This window comes from Bubalus kerabau, chromosome 17, assembly GCF_029407905.1.
Source record: "Bubalus kerabau isolate K-KA32 ecotype Philippines breed swamp buffalo chromosome 17, PCC_UOA_SB_1v2, whole genome shotgun sequence".
NCBI classification, from domain to species: Eukaryota; Metazoa; Chordata; class Mammalia; order Artiodactyla; family Bovidae; genus Bubalus; species Bubalus kerabau.
Window position 1 is genome coordinate 7534204 of NC_073640.1, and position 19193 is coordinate 7553396.

The 19193-nt window shown below is 41.0% G+C and overlaps 2 long non-coding RNA genes across 3 annotated transcripts in view; one reads left to right on the plus strand and one right to left on the minus strand.

Moving 5' to 3' along the window:
• Positions 1 to 19193, minus strand: part of LOC129632393 (uncharacterized) — a 60900-nt gene that overhangs the window by 14029 nt on the left and 27678 nt on the right. For both annotated transcript variants that reach the window (XR_008704494.1, XR_008704493.1), the window contains exon 3: positions 3516 to 3662. This is a non-coding gene — a long non-coding RNA (uncharacterized LOC129632393). The remainder of the gene's footprint in view (positions 1 to 3515; positions 3663 to 19193) is intronic.
• On the plus strand, positions 14038 to 14990 carry LOC129632395 (uncharacterized). Its single transcript, XR_008704495.1, has 3 exons — positions 14038 to 14175; positions 14453 to 14574; positions 14874 to 14990. It is a non-coding gene; the product is annotated as an uncharacterized LOC129632395 (long non-coding RNA).

Consider the following 19193-nt stretch of genomic DNA (forward strand, 5'->3'; position numbering starts at 1 on the left):
GTATTTGGAAACACTATGGTTCCATGGAAGGGAAACAGATCATCCTACAATGGAGGCCAGCAGTGGGGAGCTTATGTTCTGGAACATTTCTAATCCAAATAACTTCTACCCTTTTGCTGCATGAATAGTACGTGAATGACTATCTGGATCGGATCCTGTCCTCTCCGGTTGCTAGCTTTGTGACCTCGGGGAGGATGTTTCACTTCTCTGTCAATCAGTTTCATCAACTATAAAAATGGGCATAATTATATTTGCTTCGTAGGACCATTGTAAGGAGTGAGCAAGGTCGTGTGCGTGAATGAGCTCACTTAGTCCTTGCATGATAGGTGCTTAATGAGCATTAGTTGTTTTTCTATTTTTTTTTTCTCATAATTTGAGACTAACACTTCTGTTTGAAAGGAGCTCTGATTTTAACTACAAATATCACTGCATCCAACTTGTGGGGCGGGGTGAGAGCTCAGATGAGAACTCCAATCAGACTTCTCATCACATACTCATCAGCTTTGCAAAGCTGGCAGCAGTCAGATGTGGAATTTTAATTCCCCGAGACTCCGAAGTGGGGAGTTGTTTTTACCTCAAGGGATTGCGTGCCTGGAAAATAAACTTTGTAAAACATCTGGCGTCGCACATGGGCACGTGGCTGTGTGGGTGTGTCCTCTTTGAGAGATTGTTGCCAGCCAGAGTCATGAGGATATTCACCTAAGTTATACTCTAGAACCATTCATGTTTGACGTCTCATATTTAGATCTACAGCCCACCTGGAATGGATTTTTGTTTATGGCATGAGAAAGGGAATGTATAATAACTATTGATTATCAGATAAAGCTGGAGAAGATAATCAAGACAGGCTTATTCTTCAGCAGACTCTTCTTGATCCATCGGGCACTCTCATGACCTTGATTCTCCAAAACTACTGGGGTTCCACTGCACCTTATCCCCCTTCCTTCTGGCTGCCTGTGTCAACTCTTTTTCCTGTTCTTCAAGCCAGTTTCCTATATAAACAGACGCATCTAGTTAGGGAAAGAGACTGTCTTCTGGGGAAGAGACCATCCTTCCGAAGGGAAAGAGAAGGGAAAGAGAGACCATCCTTCAGAAGGATGGTCGTGGCGAGTCTCTGAAACGCTGGAGTGCAGGTGGAGAATCGCAGTGGGATGAGCCGGCACCCCTCTTTTCTAACCTGTTTATATAAGCCTGGCGGGGAAGGTGGTTGGGAGGTGGACTGAAGCGGCAGAGACTGCTTGGGGACTTCTGTGAGGATCTGGCAATTGGACAAGTTCCACAAACCGACCTCCCATCTCATTGGGATGGGCACGCAGGGGAAAAAAGGCAATACAAAGAGAAAACTGCGGTCCAAACGGGCATGGGGCCCGCTTGACGATTTCACCTGAGGCTTCACGTGCTCACGTGCTTAAAGAAACGAGGAGCTCCGGCGCCCCCTGCAGGACGGATCCCCTGGTAACCAGGAGGGGCGTCGGTGATTCAGAATGCAACCTTCGGGGCGCTCCGTTTACATGGGGCTCTCCAACATCCCCGAAAATAAAAAAAAATAATAATAATAACATTCTCACAGCTGAGCAGCTGGCGATAATGTTCATTAAAAACAACTAAAGCAGCCTGTGAGTTGTCAGAGAGCCGCATGGCACCTGGAAAAATAGCATCCTCATATTTAAGGGGGAAAAAGAATAAAAGTTAAAAGGAAATAGAAAAAAGAAAAGGAACTGTTCTATCTCAAAAGACACAGATTTTCCCAATTCTGAGAATGTGAATTACAGCCAACTTACAAAGTCCCTTGAAATTAACAGGTTATATTGGAAGAATTGCCACAGCCTTATCTAAAAGTGAGCAAGAAAAGCCCCATTATGATGAAAACAAAAACAAAAACATCTCTAAAACATGCCATGGCCTGAGACAAAGAAAAAAAGTTAAAGTGTTTGCATATCATGTCCCCAAATAGGTGCACCATACATTCCTGTGAGGAACTTGGTTTGGGGACCAACGAGTCAAATCTTCTGGCCTGGCGGAACACAAAACAGAAATTGTAGAGTTGTGGGTGGCCAGGGAATTTACGATGAGGCAGGAAAAGTTCAGGGCTAAGAAATAAGAACAATGAATGTGTACAGAGAGAAGTGTAAGTAGGGGTGGGAGATGGACAGAGAATTTGAAAGTTTCCAGGTTTAAATTTCATCATTCTTGGAGTCCAGGACCCTCCCATCCCGTGTGCCATACTAGCCAGTGTGGGCTCGGTTATGTCTGACTCTCTGCCACTCCATGCACTGCAGCCTGTCTGGCTCCTCTGTCCATGGGATTCTTCCAGCAAGAATACTGAAGTGTGTTGCCATTTCCTCCCCCAGGGATGTCGCATGAGGTACACTTGAACTTTGATAGCTGCTTTTTGAATAAGCTGCCTCAAGGGGGATTCTCTCCTTTCGATCCAGAATCCTAACAAGTGCAGCAAGTGTGAGGAGGCGGGCTGGTGAGTAGGGAGGCTGTCTTCTATACGCAGCGTGGTGATACAGCACACCACCTCACTGACGAAACTCTCTCTGTTCCAGGGATGCTGACATCCACACACAGTTCTTGAATCTCAGGTTACACACCAGAGAGATACAGCCTACTGGATGTGTTCTGTCTGCGATCAGATGTGCGATTTAACTATTCCACCACACCAGAGAAGGCTCTGGAACCTGGAGCTTCCAGGAAAGTCCCGCTTTAAAATATTCTGCTGACATCAGCCTTGACATTGCCCCAATTCTCCTGTAAGAATTTATGCTCATCCTTGCTCAGGATACCCCAGCTAAAACTGTCTCCCAGATTCACTCTTTCCAGTGGTCCAGTGATGAGCAGAAGATCATTAAGATCTGTATCAAACATGCATCGTGGGGCCAAAGAGATAATCACTTTTCATCTGAATTCCTGAAGTCCTAATCATGTTAACATCAAGCACCAATGCTGTGAATTCTGTGTAGCAGAAATACATTTTTAAAAGTCACTTACATTTTTCAAATTATGTGACCTTCAGAAAACTGCTTAAACTCTATGGGCTTCCGTGTACTTCGCAGTAAGAAATCTAACATGCACTTCTTCATATGATCATAGTGTACAAATTTACAGTAGAAAGTGCTTAGTATAACACCTGGCCCATGATAAGCACTGAATAAATATAAGCTGTTATTATTATTATTAGAAGTACCTGGCTGCCTCTATTGACTCGATTTCAGAGGCAGGTGAACTCTGCCCCGTCCAGAAATATTTCAGATGCCATTCTGGCCATCAGAGATTCATCACTTTGGATTGTCAAATAATCTCTACTGTAGCACAGGAAAATTCCCACTAGGAAATATGAAATACCACCTAATGGTCATTCAAGCCTTTTAAAAAATAGTTTTCCAAGTGGATTATTTCCTCCTAATATGTTTTAATGAAAAGAAGAATGAGAGTAACCCTCAGCCTCTTAAAAGAGGCACAGATTTGGAGGCATGGGGGTGGGCTGAGACCACAGTGCTCTCTATACTCACCAGACAGATGAGCTGTTCTTGTAGATACTGAGAGCTTCACAATTTTAGAAACAGGTGCCTCTTTACCAGGTTCATGGATTTTTTCTGCCATCTAATGGTCATTTTTGAGGACAACAGCATTTATGCCCACATAGAAGGTATTCCACCCTGGATAGCACATAAGAACTTGATTTGACAACTTTAGGTATCTCATATAAGTGGAATCATAATTTCACAGGTGTACATATATGTCCAAACACATCAAATATTTTGCATTAAATATGTGCACGTCTTGCATGTCAATTATACTTTAATAAAGCCAGTTTTAAAAAAATAAGCCAGTGGGAATTTGCCGTATGACTCAGGGAGCTCAAACCAGAGCTCTGTAACAACCTAAAGGGGTGAGATGGGGTGGGAGGTGGGGGGGAGTTTCAAGAGGAAGGGGACATATGTATACCCATGGCTGATTCATGTTGATGTATGGCAGAAACCAACACAAGACTGTAAAGCAATTATCCTTCAATTAAAAATAAATAAATTTTGAAAAAAGAAGAAGAACTCGCTGGCTCCCAGGCATCTTCTCCAGCTTCCAACTTACTAAAACAAAATCAAGGAGAAATTATAACATTTAGATAGTCAACTATCACCGACTCGATGGATGTGAGTTTGAGTGAACTCCGGGAGTTGGTGATGGACAGGGAGGCCTGGTGTGCTGGAATTCATGGGGTCACAAAGAGTCAGACACGACTGAGTGACTGAACTGACTGAACTGAGGACAAGAGCATGATCAAGTAGGTGAGTGCAATGTTTCTGCATCAGCTTCCACTCAGGGGAGCTCTTCCTTCTTAATTGCCTTCCCTTGTAGCTCAGTTGGTAAAGAACCTGCCTACAATGCAGGAGATCCCAGTTCAATTCCTGGGTTGGGAAAATCCCTTGGAGAAGGGATAGGCTACTCACTCCAGGATTCTTGGACTTCCCTTGTGGCTCAGCTGATAAAGAATCCACCTGCAATGAGGGAGACCTGGGTTCGATCCCTGGGTTGGAAAGACCCCCTGGAAAAGGGAAAGGCTACCCACTCCAGTACTCTGGCTGGAGAATTCCATACACAACTGAATGACTTTCACTTTCACTTAACCTCACTTCTAAGGCTGGAGTTAGTCTGTATTGCCATAGGCCACTCTAAGTGACCCTTCTCCTGGTCACAGTGGTTGATTCAGGGTGGATGCATAATCGATGAAATTTCTGCAGATATCTAAGAAATAGACTCTCTCCAATCCTTACTGGACATAAGCAAATATATGTAGCCAAAAAATTCGCTGGTACCATCTTGGAACCAGAGGGGAGAGACTAACAAATTGGAGAACCCACCAGAGAAGAAGAGCGAGAAATGGAGATAGAAACTGAGTCCTGGTTAGATCACTGAAGCCCTGGATAAAGTCTCTCCTGAAGCTAGTCCTTCCTCTTCCCTGTCGGCCAATAAAGTTCCCTGTTTACTGAAAGCAGTTGGTGTGGGATGTTCTGCCTTTTGAAATAATAATAGTAATAGTTATCATTCAAATAGGTCCCACACAAACTGTTCCTAGACTTTTCATTAGTTCTTGCAGACTCCTTTGGTGAAAGCCCACCAGTGCTCACTGGGTTCTGGGGTGCCGACTTGGTCATTAATAACTGGACCTGAGTAGAGGGAGAAGGCAGAGGCAAGGGTGACTCCAAGGGGATGGACTTGAGTTACTTCAGGACTGACTACTGTTTCCGTCAAATTTGGAGGAAGGAGAAGAGGCTCAATGAGATATAATTCAAGTATGAGAATTTTCCTTATGCTCGGTCACTTCAGTTGTATCCAACTGCAACCTCATGGACTGTAGCCCGCCAGGCTCCTCTGTCCATGGAATTTTCCAGGCCAGAAAACTGGAGTGGGTAGCCATTTCCTACTCCCAGGGGATCTTCCCAACCCAAGGATCGAGCCTGTGTCTCCTTTATCTCCTACACTCGTAGGTCCTTTAGGGCATGGACTGTGTGTTCTTCATCTTCAGTCCGTCCCCTAGAAGACCCCCCAGGACAGTGTATGAAAAACACTAATGAAAAACAATAACTGTCAAAAACAATTAGAGAATAATTAAGTCTTGGGCTCTTCTGCGGGTCTGATAATTGTGTCAAAAGTTCTGAGAAGTTCTGTGATGCTTGCTGGTGGGGAGGAGTCTGTCAGGGGAAAAGGTGGCGCTGAAGCTGTACCTTGAAGATACCGGTGGAGAAGGGACAGGAGGGTGTTCTGGACTGGGAGGAGGACTTGGGCAAAGATGCTCCTGCCTCCCCATCCGACTGAGGGGTTACACTGTGCAGGACTGTATCACTGCTCCAAACATCTGGACAGAGGGTCAGAGGGGAGCAACCAGGCAGGGACCCCACCTGACCTGACAACCGGTGACTCATCACAGTGGCTAGAGAAGTCAAGGGAGCCAGGAAGGAATTGCATTTGGGGAAACAGGTCACAGAAAATTAAACAGACAACAAAAAAGGTTCTTAATTGCAACATTCTACCTCCCTCACCCAAGTCTGGAGACCATTTGGTGGGCTGCTATTGAAATCTAAGGAATAGGAAATGAGGCAGCTGGTGCTAATGTTTTGGGCTTCTTTTTTCTGATTATGCACAAGATGCAGAGAAGGGAGAGGGGACCCTGAGCCACTGTGATCAGCAAATCCAGAAGCCAACTGCATTGTCGGGCTGCCTTTACCTCTGAAGGAATTTTCCAGAGGAAGAGTTACAGAGAATTTTCTATTTTAAAAGAGTCTCACTCCCATAATTGTTTCCAATTTAAGAAAAAAAAAAAAACCTCTTCAAAAGGATAGCATTACTTCGAAGCAAGTTGTTTCCTACGCATTTTAAAAAGAAAATATGGCACAACCTAAAGCAGCTTTCTGTCAGCTATTGGGGATTTGCATGAGAATGATCAAAGGAGCCCTTTTCCCTCTCTCTGAGATATATAAACTTATCAGGCTCCTCTTAAAAGGCTCTCTGAGTGTATGCAGTCACTCTTCTATCATAACTGTTTACACTTACAGGCAATATAACTCTCATGGCTGGTTTTATGAATTCCTTAGCTGTCTGCAAAAGGAAGTACTTTGAAACATTGGAAAATCCATTCAAATCTTATTTTCTGGCAGCAGGTGACTTGAAAATGATTTTGTGCTCCTTCTTGTTTTCTGATTCTTTGAAGAGTGATAATGCCGACCGGCTTTACGACTTCCACAGGGAGACAAAGACAGAGTGGGATGGAGAGACTTGTGAACACCATGGCCCTCACCCATCATCCTTATGCAATTTACACCTGCCAAGTTTTTGGTGCCCAGATTAGGTTTATCCCAAAGGAATAATGAGATAATTGTGGCATTGCATCCTGGAAATCTGCTCATGTTATTTTTTTCCATTTTAATATGAACACTACAAGGTTGAGCAAAGGTGGCGTGGGACAGTGGAAGAGGCATGGAATTGGGTACCATTAAATCTGAGACGCAAATCCCAATTTGGCATGACTAATAACCTTTTAAAGCTTCTGTTTACTTTATCCCTAAAATATGATAGTTACATCCACTCCAAAAAGTACTGAGGATTAAGTGAGATAATATACATTCAATATCTCCTATACATGATACACAGTATTGGTTCAAGAAACTGGTTTGATGCTTGTGGGGCAGGGGGTGGAAACCACTGCCAGTAACAGTATTATTATCGAGCTTTAAATAGTCATCCAGTGAAGGAAAACATTTAAATAGGAGAGTCCATCTCAAATTATCCATGATGATGGCAAATGATTACTGTAGGAGTAATTAATATCATTAATAAGTAATAGGAAATTGATATTTTTCCATGTGGAATATGTTTATTGTTTTATTAAGGCCAATATATGCTAATTTTCAAATATTTAAATGATATAATTCTATAAAAGTGGGAAATGGAAGTTCCTTACAGTTTTACACCTTCCTGCTTTAAGATACGGTGATTATCCTTTCAAATTTGTTTTCGGGTATGTATAAAAATAGTGTTAGAACAAAATAATGGATCTTCACTCAAGAGTAGGACTGGATCTGGATGGGATGATGAACTATTTTATCTCTAGGGCCTTATCTTTGGGATGGAGCCCATTGGAAACTTCAGATTTTTGATTTGCCTACAGCAAATTAGGCTTTTGGATTACTTTAACAGAGTGGCTGTGAGTTGTCTAAAAACATCAATATTTCCTATTGAACTTCCTTAGAAAGGTAATGGTTTTTATTGAAAGATAGCTTCAAAAAGTTAGAAATATGACTCATGTAAACATACAGTAAGGACATGTCAAGTATTTAATTCAATATATACTTAATAAGTTAAAAAATCACTCAGATGGTACATCTGATTCAAAGTAGAATTCAAGAAACAGAAATTGAAATAGTCACTCAATGGAAAGCTGAAATGGATTTGTTAATGGTTGCAAAAGTGGTTAATGCTCTTCAGGGCCATAAACTTAAACCTTTGGAGGTTAGATTTCTGAACAGACAGAAATATAAAACTTAAGGTATAAATTCATAGTATCAATACTCCCATCAAATAATAAGGAAAAAAGTTAAACACAGATGCATTTGCTTAGATCATTAAACAATCCTTGGATGAGACCTTTCAACAACACCTAGTTTTACTTTGAAAGGACATGCTGTTGTCTTTTGCTTTATTTCAAAATTTTGGATGTTAACTATTCTTGTTATTTAAAATCATTCTTGTTTTTTCTTTAAAGTCATATGTCCCTATTATCTTTTGACTCAAAATCTTTTCATCTATGTCTCTAATTTCCTTTTCATGTCTTTCATTTATATGTATATATATATATTCGTAATATATTTCATTATATAACTTTTTTAAAGAAACAAGATCTTAAATTACCTTTACTTGCTCTTTTTAATCTTATAGATATATAAATGACTACAGTAAGACTAGTTCCTTGTCACCAGACTGGTCAATTCCGTCTCCCATTCTAGAAGTGATTCCATCAAAACATAGTGATTAACTAGTAAGATTCCTGTCCTATTGTTACTTTCGCATATTTCTCTAAATTCCAGCTTAGAATAAATTCCTCTCAGGCTCTCTCCCACCCTCAAGACCACATAAGATTCTCCTGTGTCCTAATGCACTTCTCACACTACTGGAATACACTTCTGGCTACCTGCCACCACCGATACACCTTCCTATTAACTTGCAATCCTAAATGGCAAAGACTGTCTTTGTCCCATCTCCTCGGGCCCTGGCTGATATTAGGCACTCAATAAGTAACAATAGAATCAAGGAATGAGGTATTGACACTATTTGTATGGTCAATGAAGCAAATGTGAAAATAAAAATGAAAAATTAATTTAAAACTTCCTTCCTCATCTCCCCCAACCATAGTTTTGTTTTAGTCATTCTACCAAACTTTGTCACTGAACTTAAACATCATAAAACTCCATCTTTTAATGTTTTAATTAGTCCTTTTGCCTTTATTTACTCAGATTATTTACTTTTAAGGTGAGATAGCAAGATGGTCAAATTCTGAGTTTCTCAACTCAAAATTGAGCTTAGTTGTTCAAAACCCGCTTTCCTGAGTGTTAACACGTATTTAATTTTTGCTCCATAGTCAACAGTTATAAAAAGGATTTTTCCCTTGTAAGAGCTAAAACCATGTAGCACAGCATTTTAATGTTTACTAAAGAACTGCATCAAAATGAGTTTCTTATCATAAATATTAGATGCCACAGTGACAAGTTGCGGAGAAGGCAATGGCACCTCACTCCAGTACTCTTGCCTGGGAAATCCAATGGACGGAGGAGCCTGATGGGCTGCAGTCCATGGGGTCGCTAAGAGTCGGACATGACGGATCGACTTCACTTTCACTTTTCACTTTCATGCATTGGAGAAGGAAATGGCAACCCACTCCAGTGTTCTTGCCTGGAGAATCCCAGGGACTGGGGAGCCTGGTGGGCTGCTGTCTATGGGATCACACAGAGTCGGATACGACTGAAGTGACTTAGCAGCAGCAGCAGCAGCAGCAGCAGCAGTGACAAGTTGGGGTGTGTTGTCCAGCCAGTGTGTCCCTGTGTAACCCTGCCCATCTTCACTCCAAAACAAAGCACGGATATAAGAAGTGACAGATCACAGTTAGAGGATACTTGCTGTACTGATGAGCTTTTCAAGGACCAAGGATCATTGGTGAGTCAGGAGTAATACTTAAACCACTGGGCAATCTCATATTGCCGTAATGAGAACTGAAAGATACTAGAGAGCTGAAATAGCAGAAAGTGAGCCTAACCACATTACTAATATCACTAGCAGGCAACATAGTGAGCACTCAGTAAATACCTATTAATGCTGTTGCTCTTTCTTCTCCTGTGAAAGGCCCAGTTCCCAATTCTCATCTGCCAGTTCTTACATACACACTGACCAAGCAAGAAGGAGCATTTTTTTCTAGGTCAGTTCAGGAGATCAGAAGTGAAGTCTCTAATGGAGGAACTGTCCAGTGTTGCAGTCATAAATAATTAATAACCAGCCCTTGTGGATTTCTAATATTTGCCAGTTTCCATGTTATAAATACTTTCATTATCCCATCACCAATTTCAAGCCACCAACATGATTTCACTTAATCATATTCTATGATATTACATGAATTATATATATTAGATATTTCAGCTCCCCTCTTTAGCTTCCTATAAGTAAAAATAAAAATGAGTATTTAGCATACATAAGCAATGCTATCAACTAACATGACCTACTGGACAGATTATTCTGCCAAACAACAGCAGAATACTATTTTTTTTCCATTGCAAATCAAACGTTTTTCAATACTGATGATACGCTGTGACATAAAATAAATCTTAATTATTTAAAAAGGCTCAGATAAGACAGACTATGCTTTCTGACTGCAGAGGCTTGCATTTACAACAGAAGTTATGAAAAAATCTCCAGATATTTAGGAATTAAACAGGATACTTTCAAACAACCCATGGGTCAAAAGAGAAATCACAGAGGGAATTGAGATATCTTTTGAATTGAATAAAAATTGAACCAAAACATTTCAAATTTTTTAGGACAGAGCTAGAAGGGTGTTTGAAGTATAACTTACATCTTTAAATGCTTATATCAGAAAAAAAGAGAAAAGTCTTATATCAACAACACAGCTTTCACCTTAAGATGGTGGAAAAAGAAGGATATATTTTACTAAATCTCAAGAGAAAAAAGGAAATACATATGTAAAAAGTAAATAGAAAAATAGAGACTATCAATTAAACCAAAGGGTTGTTTTTGTAAAAAGGCAGTCAAATTGATAACCTAGTAAGTATATTAATCAAGGAAAATAAGAAAATGTGTTGATTACCATTATTTGGAATAATAAAGGAATACCACTACAGATCTTACCTTAATAAAAGTAGAACAAGGAAATATTATAAAGAACCTGATGCTAATAAATTTGAAAGCTTAGGTGAACTAGACAAATTCCTTGAAAGATAAAAATATCCAACATACACACAACAAAATAGTAAACGTCAATAGCACTGTGTTTTAACTTTGTATACTGAATTTTTCTTAGAATCCAAATAAGCTTTGTTTCACTGGCTAATTCTAACAAACACTAAAGGAAAAATAACACATTTCATTCACAAAGTGCAGTTAACACGACACACTTCCACTGCAGGAGGGGTCATGGTTTGACCTCTGGTTGGGGAACTAAGATCCTGCATGCCATGTGGCATGACCAAAAAACAAAATAAAAATAAAGAGGTTATCCTGGCTCATCTGAGTAGAGCCTAAGTAATCACAAGGTCTCTGAAATGTGGAAGAAGAAGGCAGAAGAGTCAGTAACATGTATTGTGATGTGAGAAAGACTTGACTAGCCATTGATGGCTTTGAAGATGGGAAGACATCATGAGCCAAAGAATGGGGGTGACCTCACGCAGATGGAAAAAAAAGAGAGAAAAGAAAAAATCTTCTTTAGAAGAGTATTAATGCATTTCAAACATATACAATTATGTTTTAAGGTCTCCGTAACCTGGTACTGATGAAGGAATGGACACATAGATAAACTGAATAGAATAGAAAATTATGTCTCAAATGCCTATGGAAATTTAGTATGTGATAAAGGTGACATCTCAATTAAGTACAGAGGATCTTATCTTTGTAATAAATGTACTAGGTTAATTGGATATATTTCCAATAAAGACCAAGGTAAAATTGTGTTCATGTATCATACTATGAGAAATTCCAAATGGGTTAGAGATCTAAATATAAAAAGTTAAATTATGTAAAAGATAGAAGAAATCGTGGATAAAAATCCTCTAATCTCTCTTAACAGGGGAAACCATTGCTAACAATGTCTCAAATTCCAAAAGCAGTTAATCAAAACATCGTTAAACTGATTATATTAAATAAATTTTTTAAACTCAAGAGAGTAAATCATTATACGAGGAAAATTTGCAATCATCCTGTGAAGAGTTAACATGCTTAATACACAGTTTCCAAAAACAGAGGAAAAGTCAGTCAACTCTATAGAAAAAAAAAAAATAGACAAGATATGGAAAAGTCACAGGAAAAAATTCAAATGGCTCTTAATCTCAATTCTATTTTTAGAAATCACTTCTAAAGACACATGGTCAAACATAAAATATATTAGCATGCCTGTTCACTGAAGTACTATCTGTAAGAGAAAATAACCGTAAACTGTTGAAATGATCAATCATTAGGAACTGGTTGGATAGTTCAGAGCATGTCAACGTGGAGTAATATACAACTGTATAAAGAATGAGGAATATATATCACTATGGTGTCATCTTAGAATATGCCAGAAAATAAAAATGACAAGATGACAAAACATACATACATATAATATATGTTTTATATATATATACACACAATGCTACAATTTTACCTAAGAGAGGGTATAAATGTGCTTACATCTATGTTTATAAATGTTTCAGTTAGAAAAGCAATGGGAGGATAAAGCATAATACAATGATTTAAAGCCTAAGGGAGTAGGGCAGAGAATAGAGGTGTATGTAAAAACAGAAGTTAGGTGACTGAATACATCTTGTTTGGTAGATCTGGTATTGGGGCTGATTTTGTCTTTCCAAAATCATGACACAAATTTAAATTGTAAAAAAGTCCTAAAAATAAAACATACAAGCTTTTTCATTTTCTAGGGCTGCCATAACAAAACAACGCATACTGGGCAGCCTGAACTGGGCAGCAGTTTATCTCCTCATGGTTCTGAGCCTACGGGTCGGAGATCAAAGCATCAGCAGGACTGTTTTCTTCTCAGAGTACCTCCTTGGTTTGTGGGTGACCCTCTTCTCCTTGTATCTTCACATGTCTCTCTATGTGAGTTTGTGTCATCTCTTCTTCTTACAAGGACACCATATAGGATTAGGACCCAACCAAATGACCTCATTTCACCTTAATTCTCACTTTAAGGACCCTATCTCTAAACGCAGTCATGTTCTAAGGACTGGGAGTTAGGACTTCAGCATGTGAATCTTAGGGGACACAGCTCAGCCCATAATACTGCCCAGGAGTATATGTGGAGTTGGTGGCTTTTTGAACAGCCATACAGAGAAGGATTCCAAATGACAAGGGCACTCAATAATCAGACCGTACCTACCAGTCTGGTTGATATGGCTGAAGGATGAAAAGGAAATGCAGATGAGAGAGAAAAGGTTCTAAGGGACTAGTACACCCAGTAATCACATTGTACCTCCCTGATGGATACACCCCAGGGTGAAAGGTGCAGGCGGCTATTTATGCCTGTGGTCCTGGCCATTCTACAGAAGCTGTGACACGCCTCGGCTCAGCCCAAGCGAGGTAAGGCATCCTAGATGCGGGGCACGGATCTCGTGCCTTCCATCCCCAAGATCACAGGAGCTGGACCAATCTGCTCATGACCCTGGAGGTGAAGGGAGGTAGACAGTCTTCCAAAGCCAGCCTGGTTTCTGTCTAATGGTGGATGGGGGAGCTGGGCCAAAGAAAAAGCTCATGGTTTCATTCGCGCCCTCTGTTCCCCAGGGACCACCATGGGTCCTGCCTTCCTGCTGGCCTTTCCTTTGCTGCTGACTCTGTCAACACCCTGTGAAGCCTGTGAGTGTAAAATTCAGCATCCTCAGACATTTTACTGCATGTCAGACATCGGTGAGTCAAGGGAGACATCAGAGAAGCATCCGTCAAGGAGGGTGGTGGCTCTCACAGTGGGGTGTAGAAACGCAGAGGTGGGGGAGCTCTGGCGATGGGAAAAAGGTCTCCAGGAGATTTAGGATGGGGACTCTTAAGTCAATGACCCATTTCTTTCTCCTCCCAGTTATAATAGGTAATATACTGGCACATGGAAGTGACACCGCATTAAAACGAAGCTACAGAATCAACATCACTCACGTGAGACCCAACACCTCCTTCCTTCTTATCCACTTCCCTCAAAATCAATAAGCTCTCCAATCTGTGCTTGCTGAGGGAGGTAGTTGTTTTCTGGATACCAGCAACTTCTATGAGAAACTGAGGTCCTGCTCTTTCGATCCCTCCCATCACAGATACTCAAGATTCCCAAGAAGATCCCCCCCATCACTTCTGTATACACACCCAAGGACTGGGGTAGCTGTGGTTACGAGGTGAGGACTTCTCAACAATCACAATTACTTATTGCAGGTGAGTACCCTGTCCACGCTCAGCCCCTCCACCTTGTGACCCACTCTACTTCTGCAACTCTAGCATCGCCAAGGACCAAGGGCCCCTTGTCCACGATCTGACAGATTTTTCTAGGGAAGAATGCTAGACCATCATTCATGGCTGACTCTGTACCCTGACAGCCTCAGGGTTTCCAGACCCTCTGGGGCCAACTACCTGGGGGCCAGAGCGTGACCCTCCCTGGGGACACCCACACATGCTGTGCTGACTCTCAGGGGGTGCTTTCTGATCACTTCAGGCTATCTGAGGAAGGGGGCGCTGTACTTCACAAGATGCCACATGGTATATTTCTGGTACCGTCTCACCGACGAGCAGAGGTTAGGTTTCCAGGAGCTGTACAAAAACGGATGCAAATGTCAGGTGAGTGGCCTCCCCAGCCTTTTTGCTCTACTGCCCAGGCACTGGTGCATGACTTGCCCCACGTCCTTGTGCCCAGAGTTCCCTCCCACCTACCTCCTTCTGTGGATGACCCCTACTCTCTCACCTTCCTCCTCTTCCCTGGCCTCCTCTCCCAGGTTCCATCCTGTCCTCCACCCCCTCAACACCTTTAGACTCTACCTGTATTCAGATCCCTGTTGCCCTCGTGTTTTCAAGAATGGGGTTGTGAACAGGAGAAGGCAGGGCATTGCGACAAGCCCTGGATCTCCCTCTCTCTCTAGATTCAGCCGTGCCTTCTCTGCTGGCGCCATTGCCCCCAGCCTGATAAGCGAGAGTGTGTGTGGAGGCAGAAAGACTGCGATTACAGGATATGGAACGGAGACCAGTCCCTGTACTCCATGTGCGCCCCCAGGCCCGATGGTCACTGTGGATGGACCAGAATCGACATTGTAAATTATCGCCCCGAGACCACTCCTCCCCCACCCAGACAAACAACCCCTGAAATGCTGTATATTATATGATAAGGTTTTAATATTCTGGTTTTTGACCTGGCTATTCTTAATATTCTGGTTTTTGACCTGGCTATTCTTAATACAACTGAGTCAGTTTTGTATATAATACATTAACTGATAGGTACACTTAAGTTTCATTTAGTTTCTGCAAGTAGTGTATGCATCAATAAAAGTATAAAAATAAATCCTAAGTTGACAAAACCAACCCTGGTAACAAATTCCTTTTATCTTCTCAAGATTCTTCAATAATCTTTTATTTCTTATTTGTCCAGCAACAGCATGTCTGACCCTATTCCTTCTTACTCCAGAGTTTCCGACATTTCCTCATCTTACCAAAAGCAAGAGCCCAATGCCCATACAAAGCGATAAATCCAGAAATACTCGAATCAGACTCTCCCTGACATGCCCTAATCCTTTCCCACATGACAAGCATGAGCAAGAATTACTGGGCAAGGGAGGAAGAATATTCCTTAATCCTACTGAATCAAGACTCCTCTGCAAATATAAACATCATTCTTTATCATATTAAAGTCCTGAAAATAAAATATGAAACTCAAACTTCTATAAGGCCACAAAGAGGAATATTTTTCAGAACTTTAAAACCCAAAAGGTACACAATATGAAGGAAAATATTAATTAATTTGACAACTTTAAAAATAAAATATCCTTCCAAAAGTAAAATAAAGCACCACAAACACTGTAAAAATATAAAAATAGGTAATAAAATCATAAAAATATAAGATGCAGACACAGATTGGAATTATAGAGGACTTAACAGCATTATGGTAAAAATGAGGTCTGAACAATGAAGGTTTTAAGAAATTAACTGAAGTTTAAACTCAAATTTTTCAACTTGAAAATTTTCCATGGTCCACCTGAAAACAGTGTCTTCTTTCTTTATTCATTTTATTCAATTAACTGTTTTAATTTTGGAATAATTTTGGGTTTAAAAAAAACAGTGCCAAAATGATGACAGAAAATTCATACATATCCTTTACCTAGCTCACCCTAAAGATAACATCTTCTGTAATAATGGTACATTGGTCAAAACTAAGTAATTAATCTGAGCACAATTCTATGGACTAACACCTCAACCCAGATACCCCATCCCCAGTGTCCTTGGCCCAGGGCAGCGATTCTATAGTCCTCATGCTGGCCTGCTTTCAGGATATTCAAAGGTTCACTCATGTGCTGGAGTTACTGCTGTTGACACCACTGTACTCATCCCTGGGCCCATATCCCCATTCACTTTCACCTCTATGCCTATACGAACAGCAATCAGAGGGTGAGGTGAGTCCCTGGGAAAACACAGGAACAGGATGTGTATGTATTTGGGGGCATATATTTTTAAATTAATTTTTAAAGTCTGTATGACATAATGTACTTTATGCCATTTTTTCCCTGTGATTTCAAGTGTGGAAATATTCTCAGTATGTCATGTATGATATACCTACAAGAGTTGCTTTCAGTTAAGTTCAGTTGCTCAGTCGTGTCCGACTCTTTGCAACCCCATGAATCACAAAACGCCAGGCCTCCCTGTCCATCACCAACTCCCGGAGTTCACTCAGACTCACTTCCATCGAGTCAGTGATGCCATCCAGCCATCTCATCCTCTGTTGTCCCCTTCTCCTCCTGCCCCCAATCCCTCCCAGCATCAGAGTCTTTTCCAAGGAGTCAACTCTTCTCATGAGGTGGCCAAAGTACTGGAGTTTCAGCTTTAGCATCATTCCTTCCAAAGAAATCCCAGGGCTGATCTCCTTCAGAATGGACTGGTTGGATCTCCTTGCAGTCTAAGGGACTCTCAAGAGTCTTCTCCAACACCACAGTTCAAAAGCATCAATTCTTCGGCACTCAGCTTTCTTCACAGTCCAACTCTCACATCCATACATGACCACTGGAAAAACCATAGCCTTGACTAGACGAACCTTTGTTGGCAAAGTGATATCTCTGCTTTTGAATGTGCTATCTAGTTGGTCATAACTTTTATTGCAAGGAGTAAGTGTCTTTTAATTTCATGGCTGCAGTCACCATCTGCAGTGATTTTGGAGCCCAAAAAAATAAAGTCTGACACTGTTTCCACTGTTTCCCCATCTATTTCCCATGAAGTGATGGGACTGGATGCCATGATCTTCGTTTTCTGAATGTTGAGCTTTAAGACAACTTTTTCACTCTCCTCTTTCACTTTCATCAAGAGGCTTTTGAGTTCCTCTTCACTTTCTGCCATAAGGGTGGTGTCATCTGCATATCTGAGGTTATTGATATTTCTCCCGGCAATCTTGATTCCAGCTTGTGCTTCTTCCAGCTCAGGGTTTTTCATGATGTACTCTGCATGTAAGTTAAATAAGCAGGGTGATAATATACAGCCTTGATGTACTCCTTTTCCGATTTGGAACCAGTCTGTTGCTCCATGTCCAGTTCTAACTGTTGCTTCCTGACCTGCATATAGGTTTCTCAAGAGGCAGGTCAGGTGGTCTGGTATTCCCATCTCTTGAAGAATTTTCCACAGTTTATTGTGATCCACACAGTCAAAGGCTTTGGCATAGTCAATAAAGCAGAAATAGATGTTTTTCTAGAACTCTCTTGCTTTTTCCATGATCCAGTGGATGTTGGCAATTTGATCTCTGGTTCCTCTGCCTTTTCTAAAACCAGCTTGAACATCTGGAAGTTCGCGGTCCACGTATTGCTGAAGCCTGGCTTGGAGAATTTTGAGCATTACTTTACTAACGTGTGAGATGAGTGCAATTGTGTGGTAGTTTGAGCATTCTTTGGCATTGCCTTTTTTTGAGATTGGAATGAAAACTGACCTTTTCCAGTCCTGTGGCCACTGCTGAGTTTTCCAAATTTGCTGGCATATTAAGTGCAGCACTTTCACAGCATCATCTTTCAGGATTTGGAATAGCTCAACTGGAATTCTATCACCTCCACTAGCTTTGTTCGTAGTGATGCTTTCTAAGGCCCACTTGACTTCACATTCCAGGATGTCTGGCTCTAGGTGAGTGATCACACCATCATGATTATCTGGGTCATGAAGATCTTTTTTATACAATACTTCTGTGTATTCTTGCCACCTCTTCTTAATATCTTCTGCTTCTGTTAGGTCCATACCATTTCTGTCCTTTATTGAGCCCATCTTTGCATGAAATGTTCCCTTGGTATCTCTAATTTTCTTGAAGAGATCCCTAGTCTTTCCCATTCTGTTTTTTCCTCTATTTCTTTGCATTGATCGCTGAGGAAGGCTTTCTTATCTCTTCTTGCTATTCTTTGGAACTCTGCATTCAGATGCTTATATCTTTCCTTTTCTCCTTTCCTTTTTGCTTCTCTTCTTTTCACAGCTATTTGTAAGGCCTCCCCAGACAGCCATTTTGCTTTTTGCTTTTCTTTTCCATGGGGATGGTCTCGATCCCTGTCTCCCGTACAAAGTCACGAACCTCAGTCCATAGTTCATCAGGCACTCTATCCATCAGATCTAGTCCCTTAAATCTATTTCTCATTTCCACTGTATAATCATAAGGGATTTGATTTAGGTCATACCTGAATGGTCTAGTGGTTTTCCCTACTTTCTTCAATTTCAGTCTGAATTTGTCAATAAGGAGTTCATGATCTGAGCCACAGTCAGCTCCTGGTCTTGTTTTTGTTGGCTGTATAGAGCTTCTCCATCTTTGGCTGCAAAGAATATAATCAATCTGATTTCGGTGTCAACCATCTGGTGATGTCCATGTGTAGGGTCTTTCCTTGTGTTGTTGGAAGAGGGTGTTTGCTATGACCAGTGCATTTTCTTGGCAAAACTCTATTAGTCTAAGCCCTGCTTCATTCCGTATTCCAAGGCCAAATTTGCCTGTTACTCCAGGTGTTTCTTGACTTCCTACTTTTGCATTCCAGTCCCCTATAATGAAAAGGACATCTGTTTGGGGTGTTAGTTCTAAAAGGTCTTGTAGGTCTTCATAGAACCGTTCAACTTCAGTTTCTTCAGCATTACTGGTTGGGGCATAGACTTGGATTACTGTGACACTGAATGGTTTGCCTTGGAAATGAACAGAGATCATTCTGTTGTTTTTGAGATTGCATCCAAGTACTGCATTTCAGACTCTT